Here is a 6,194-nt window from a genome sequence, read left to right as displayed (position 1 = left end):
GCTCTGTGAACACAGACAGGGTGTAGACAGTGTATCCAGCTCTGTGAGTCTGCTCTGTGAGCACAGACTGGGTGTAGACAGTGTATCCAGCTCTGTGAGTCTGCTCTGCTCTGTGAACACAGACGAGGTGTAGACAGTGTATCCAGCTCTGTGAGTCCGCTCTGCTCAGTGAACACAGACAGGGTGTAGACAGTGTATCCAGCTCTGTGAGTCCGCTATGCTCTGTGAACACAGACGGGGTATAGACAGTCTATCCAGCTCTGTGAGTCCGCTCTGTGAACACAGACGGGGTATAGACAGTCTATCCAGCTCTGTGAGTCCGCTCTGTGAACACAGACGGGGTATAGACAGTCTATCTAGCTCTGTGAGTCCGCTCTGCTCTGTGAACACAGACGGGGTGTAGACAGTCTATCCAGCTCTGTGAACACAGATGGGGTGTAGACAGTGTATCCAGCTCTGTGAGTCCGCTCTGCTCTGTGAACACAGACGGGGTGTAGACAGTGTATCCAGCTCTGTGAGTCCGCTCTGCTCTGTGAACACAGACGGGGTGTAGACAGTGTACCCCGCTCTGTGAGTCTGCTCTGTGAACACAGACGGGGTGTAGACAGTGTATCCAGCTCTGTGAGTCTGCTCTGCTCTGTGAACACAGATAGGGTGTAGACAGTGTATCCAGCTCTGTGAGTCTGCTCTGCTCAGTGAACACAGACGGGGTGTAGACAGTGTATACAGCACAAGTTCAGGTCCTGAGCTGCATATCTGGGACCTTCATATCAGAATTTTTCTGTTAAATCTATCCAGAGGATATCAGGAAATTAAAGAAAGTTTTCCTCTCTGCTCTTTTATCCACTGTAGCCCTGGGCCAGTAGGCTGAACAGTGTGGGAATCAGGGTGATGAGCTTGGTCCATCTCACCCAGGTGTCCTCTCAGCTCCCAGGAGGAACTGTGAGCCAATGGGTGTGGGGAGCTGCTCCCTTCTACCCGGAGGCCAAAGCAGCTGGCCCTGTGGGCTCAGCAGGGATCAGTGTATGCTACTCACCTTTGCATGTGTTTCTGAGAGGCCCCTGTGACACCTTGTAATTCATTCCAGAGGGCTGTCATCATGGGGTGGCTTCCAGAGCAGTCCTTTAAGCTACTCAGGAGACTGAGTCAAGGGATCCCTTGAGCCCAAGAGACTGAGGTTGCTGTGAGCTATGACTCCACGGCACTCTGCCCAGGACGACAGAGTGAGACTGTGTCTCAACGAAAAGAAAAAAACAACAGTTTATAGTAATGATATGCAAAGCCTTTGTCATTGGCCTAGTCAGCCGGCCAGTCAGACATGGGAGGGGTGTGACCACCTGGCTACTGTCTGTAAGCTGTCTCGGTGATGGCAGGTAATTTAGGTCCACAGGCTTAGTTCCTTAGCTCTGTAGTGACAGGGTGTGTCTGCCAGTTCTAATTCAGATGTCTGACCCTGTACACTGGGCAGCCCTTATCTCTGAGGCCAACTACCCTAACTGGGGCCTGCAGTGCCCGTAAGGGGGCTCAGCCCTTCTCAGCACCTGCTCAGTCCCACGACATTCTCCAGCTGCAGCTAGTTCATGGTGGGTGGGTCATTCCGACTCATCACTCTACCTTCTTCTCTGGGATGCATCTTGCTTAGTACAAAGCCTCTTCACAATCATAATGAGGGATCTGCTGAACTCACTGGTTTGCAGTCTTCCCACTGGCACTGATCCCACAAGACAATGTCCTCTGTTTTGTTTTATTATCATTTCTGTGAAGGTGGAAATCTGGTCTCTTTTCTCCAGCCATTTCTGATGCATCCTTTTCTGGGCCTAATTGTGATCATAGGCCTCCCGTCTGGATGGACAAAGTGTGCCCTGTCCCAGGAACGTGGTTCTCCTGTTCCAAGCATCTCGGGCTTACCTGGGAGTCTGAGGGTGGCCAAACACATTTTGTGGGAAGAGCAGCAGCACCCAATGGCTGTCCCCTGCTGCCCAGCCATGCAGGGTGATCAGAAGGGCTTCTCCACCTCCTCTCACTCCTCAGGTTAACGGCAGCTGTGGGCAGCAACACTTGTCCCTGAGACTCACCCAGGGCCACCCTCCTCTTCACTTTCACCTGGGTTCTTTCCTACCTTTCTCTGGGTCTCCAGCTGTCTGGGTGGGTGGTGTGCTATGTCCCTTGTTCAGGGTGAGTGTGGTGGCAGTCAACTGTTTTTGTGGTCTAGGGTGACATGCTGCTGGGAAGGGTTGTGCTTCGGGGATGGGCCAGATCCACTACCTTGGGCAAAGAGTCTCAGCAAGTTGTCAAAATGGCATGTGGGAAGACAGAGATTTGGAGGCAGAAATGGGGGGGGGGCAGAGTGGGTGGGCACTGTGTAGGCAGATAATCTCAGGGGTATGGCCCCAGAAAGACCAGGTAGGAGGCACAGAAGCCTTGATGGCACTCCTGGCCAGCAGCTGTTAGCTCAGTTGTAATTCAAGAAAGTAGCAAGAGCCCATCTGGAAAGCCTGCAAATGGTCTGGAAGGTGGGGGTGGGCAGAAATGTGACTGTGCAGGTGGGGCAGGGAGGGACTGTCAGAGTGGGGGAGAGAGGGACTGTGCGGGTGGGGGGAGAGGGACTGTGAGGGTGTGGGGGAGAGGGACTATGAGGGTGTGGGGGAGAGGGACTGTGCGGGTGGGGGGAGAGGGACTGTGCGGGTGGGGGGAGAGGGACTGTGCGGGTGGGGCAGAGAGGGACTGTGCGGGTAGGATGGAGAGGGACTATGCAGGCCCACAGCATAGTAGCTTGGCAGCAATTGTCAGGTGGCAACTGTGTTTCTTGGGAAAGTGCCAAAGACAGACCACAGAGTGGTGCTCCCCACAAAAGATTCCAACACTGGTGCCCTGGATTTATAAAACCTGCAGCTGGGACAGAAGCCATTTGAGACTTTCTGGCCATTCTTCCCTTTCCCTCCTTTCCTAACATTTCCAGTTTTACTTGGGGGATTTTATTTTGCATTCAGGAAGCTAGTTCTGAACTCCAGGGCAGCCCTGGGAATTCTGCTGAGAGTGAGAAGTTGATGTCTTCAACGTGACCTGCAGCACTGATGAATCCGCACACTCCCTGCACACACACACACACTCATGCACAGTGCTCTGCCACACATGGCTGTCTAGGTAGATGCCCCAGCCCCAGCAGCCCCAGGTCCTGATGAGTCACAATCAGAGTTGGCAGAACAGCCTTCAGGATAGAATCCCATCATCTTGTCCTGGTCCTGAATTTCCATGAGATGAATGAGTTTGGTCTTATGCAAAATAATCCCATCACTACACACCTCTGTTCATGCCTCTGCACTCCCCTACATCCCGCACACACCCTGTTACAAGCCTCATTAGCTCTTAGGCTCTCCTCGGCCTCTGACTGTGGCCTGGGGCTCAGGGGCCCCGTGCGGTGCTGTGTTGACCAGCGATGAGGCTGGAAGTGACAGGGAACCTTAAAGACAAAGGGGAACTGGATGTTCAGACCTTCACACTTTGGAAAGAAGTGTTTCATATCTGTGTGGAAAGTCACATTAGCAGAAAATTATCATATTTTTTTCTCTTATAGGTCTCTTCCTTTGTATATGTGGGTATAAATAAAATATTAATTTCAGGTGCTGTCTGAAGCACTCTCTCTGAATCCTCCTTCCTCACCTCCCTGAGGGGTGCTGTCTGGCTTCGTTTGTGAGGACCAGCCTGTCTGCCCCAACCTACCATTGGGAGGCCACTTTCCATGACAGTCAGGACTGCTCAATCATAAGCAGAATATGTGCTTGTTCCCTGGGACTTCTTGGGAACTTGGAGCTTCGTAAAAACTCCAAAAGGGTTTGTTCTGAAGAACAGAGCTGTGTTCCATAAATGACACACACTTTGCTCACGTCAGGGTGTGTAACCAAGTCACATGGATATAAAATAGTACCGCAGAGAAGCCTGGGTGGAACCCGAGAGCTGGTCTTTCAAGCCCTTCCTCACAAGAGCAGGTTTTAAAAGTCATTCTCCATAGAACCTCAGATTCTCAGGGGTGAGGCTGGCAGGGCCCAGAGGCTCACAGCTAGGCTGGCCAAGGGCTGCTTTCCAGCTCTGGGTTTGCTCCGTCTGTCCCACACACGTGGTCTGGTCCTGCTCCGTGAGGACCTCAGGGCCGAGATGCTCACTCATTGCAGAGAACTGTCTTCTTTTCAAACATGGCTTACAGTTTTGGCTCAAATGCAGGAATTTGGTTTCATCACCCTGCCTGCATGCACTGTGATGAGAGTTCGGGGTTCCCGTGACTGTAAGGCAGGTCAGATGCTGCCTCGCGGAGTAGAGAGCCCGGGTGTTCACCTGATGACCAGTGGGCGTTGGATGTTTCTGCCCCTAAGAAGCCGGTACAAAGAAATGATAAGATATGCAAGAATTCACTAGGGAAAATGCGTGTGAGAGAAAATAGAGAGGAAGCTGGGTGAGACTGTGAAGGGAGTCTGCCCCAGGTGTGTGTGTGGGGAGGCTGGGAAGACGCATCTTAGACCTCCATGCAGCCCAAGGAAAGTTCTGGAAAGTCAGAAGGGTGTCCTTGAGTCTGAGTCAGAGAACTCAGCCCATCCTCGCCCCAGAGGGGACCCACCTGGCTCAGTCCTGGGCGGGGAGCAGCTAGTGAGACATGTGCTTTTTTTGAGGCAGACTTTATTAAATACACACACACATATATATACTTTATTTCAAACCTTTAAAAGCACCATCAAATGGGTAAAGCTCTCATAATACTCCAAGTTCCCAGCTGCAGCAGGGTCTGCACTGTGGGGGTCAGGGGCTGAGTGTGTGCTCTCTCCCTTTCTGCTGCACCTGCTGGGCCTGGGGTCCTACAGCCCCCCTGCCCTCCTCCAGGCAGATGTGACCACTCTGGAGCTGACTTCTCGGGGGGTGGGGGGACTGAGAAGCGGCAGGAGGCAGAGGTGAGCCTGCTTTCCTGTTCCCAGCCTCCGAGGCCTCTCTGGGCAGGAGCTGGGCTCTCTTGGCATTGCTCTCCTGGGAGCCAGTGGGAGGGGCCTGCAGGAGGGGCCTCTGCTTGCCAGATCTGCAATAGCCCCTCCGTCTAGGCTACCTACCGTGGAGGGCACTCTGGGCAGGTCCCCCAGGTTCTCCTATGTGGCTGAATGTGGATGCGTTTGGCCTCCCTGCCGGCTGTTAATTAAGCAGTGTCCATGGACCCATGACACCTGGCACCAAGCAGAACCCTTGGAATGAAATTTTGATGAAGAAATTCCTCTCCTGCCTTGTGACTTGGTGAGGTTCTATAAACAAAGACCCTAATCTGTTAACTGCTCTTTTGGGTTATAATATGATCTCCCTGCCAGTTATCTGGATTTTTAGAAGATGAATTATTCCATCTCTAAGGTTTTTTGGCCCCTTTCTTTTCTGAGCATGGGGGGAAATCTTGGCAGCAGCAGGTCACTGCTGGCCACGTTGACTCCACTCTGTGTGTGCCCTTCCAGCCGTTGTTCTGCGCTCACAGGCTTGTATAATAAATATCAGTTTCTCCTTTATGAGAGATTTTGCTGCTTAATGGGTCGGACATGGTATGGCTTAATTAGAGGCCTGGTCTCATTTCGAGAGTGTTTTGTGAGCGTTACCTATTCCAGCCGCGTCATTATTATCAGGAAAGTGAGAATGGACCTTGGCAGTGTGTTGACCTCCACAGACAGCCGTGAGAATCAGAGCTGTGTAAGCCAAGCTAGGAAAACTCCTGGCCAAACTTATTTTTAAGCATTACCTAATACTGTTGCGCAGCTGTCTTTCGGCCATGACTGGGGGAAACTTTAATCAAACTCCCACTTTAGGGGCAGAGTTATAGATTATTAATGAAAGTGCTGGGCTGCAGTTACTGTATCCATTATGAGAAAGAGAAGTTTATCCTACAGGCATGCTCAGTCACAAAGGCACCCAGAGCCTGGGAGGGGACGGACGCAACACGGGACACGCAGCCTGAACCACAGTGTCCTCTGGGTGTCCTTTCTGTCCCTTTCTCCTCCCTCTTTCCTCTGGTCCCCACATTCCTGCCAGAGCTTTCTACACATGAGTTGCCCGCTACACCTATGCCTCCTGCCGGGGCTATAGGTTCTCTCAGAAGATGAAGAAGGTAGTGATCGGCCCTGGGAACCACTGAGGCAAAGGATCTAGAAGTTAGCCCCGTGTTCTAGCCCTTCAGAATC

Source organism: Otolemur garnettii, unplaced genomic scaffold (assembly GCF_000181295.1).
Source record: "Otolemur garnettii isolate 467f Iridium unplaced genomic scaffold, OtoGar3 scaffold00133, whole genome shotgun sequence".
NCBI classification, from domain to species: domain Eukaryota; kingdom Metazoa; phylum Chordata; class Mammalia; order Primates; family Galagidae; genus Otolemur; species Otolemur garnettii.
Note: the sequence above shows the minus strand (reverse complement) of the source record.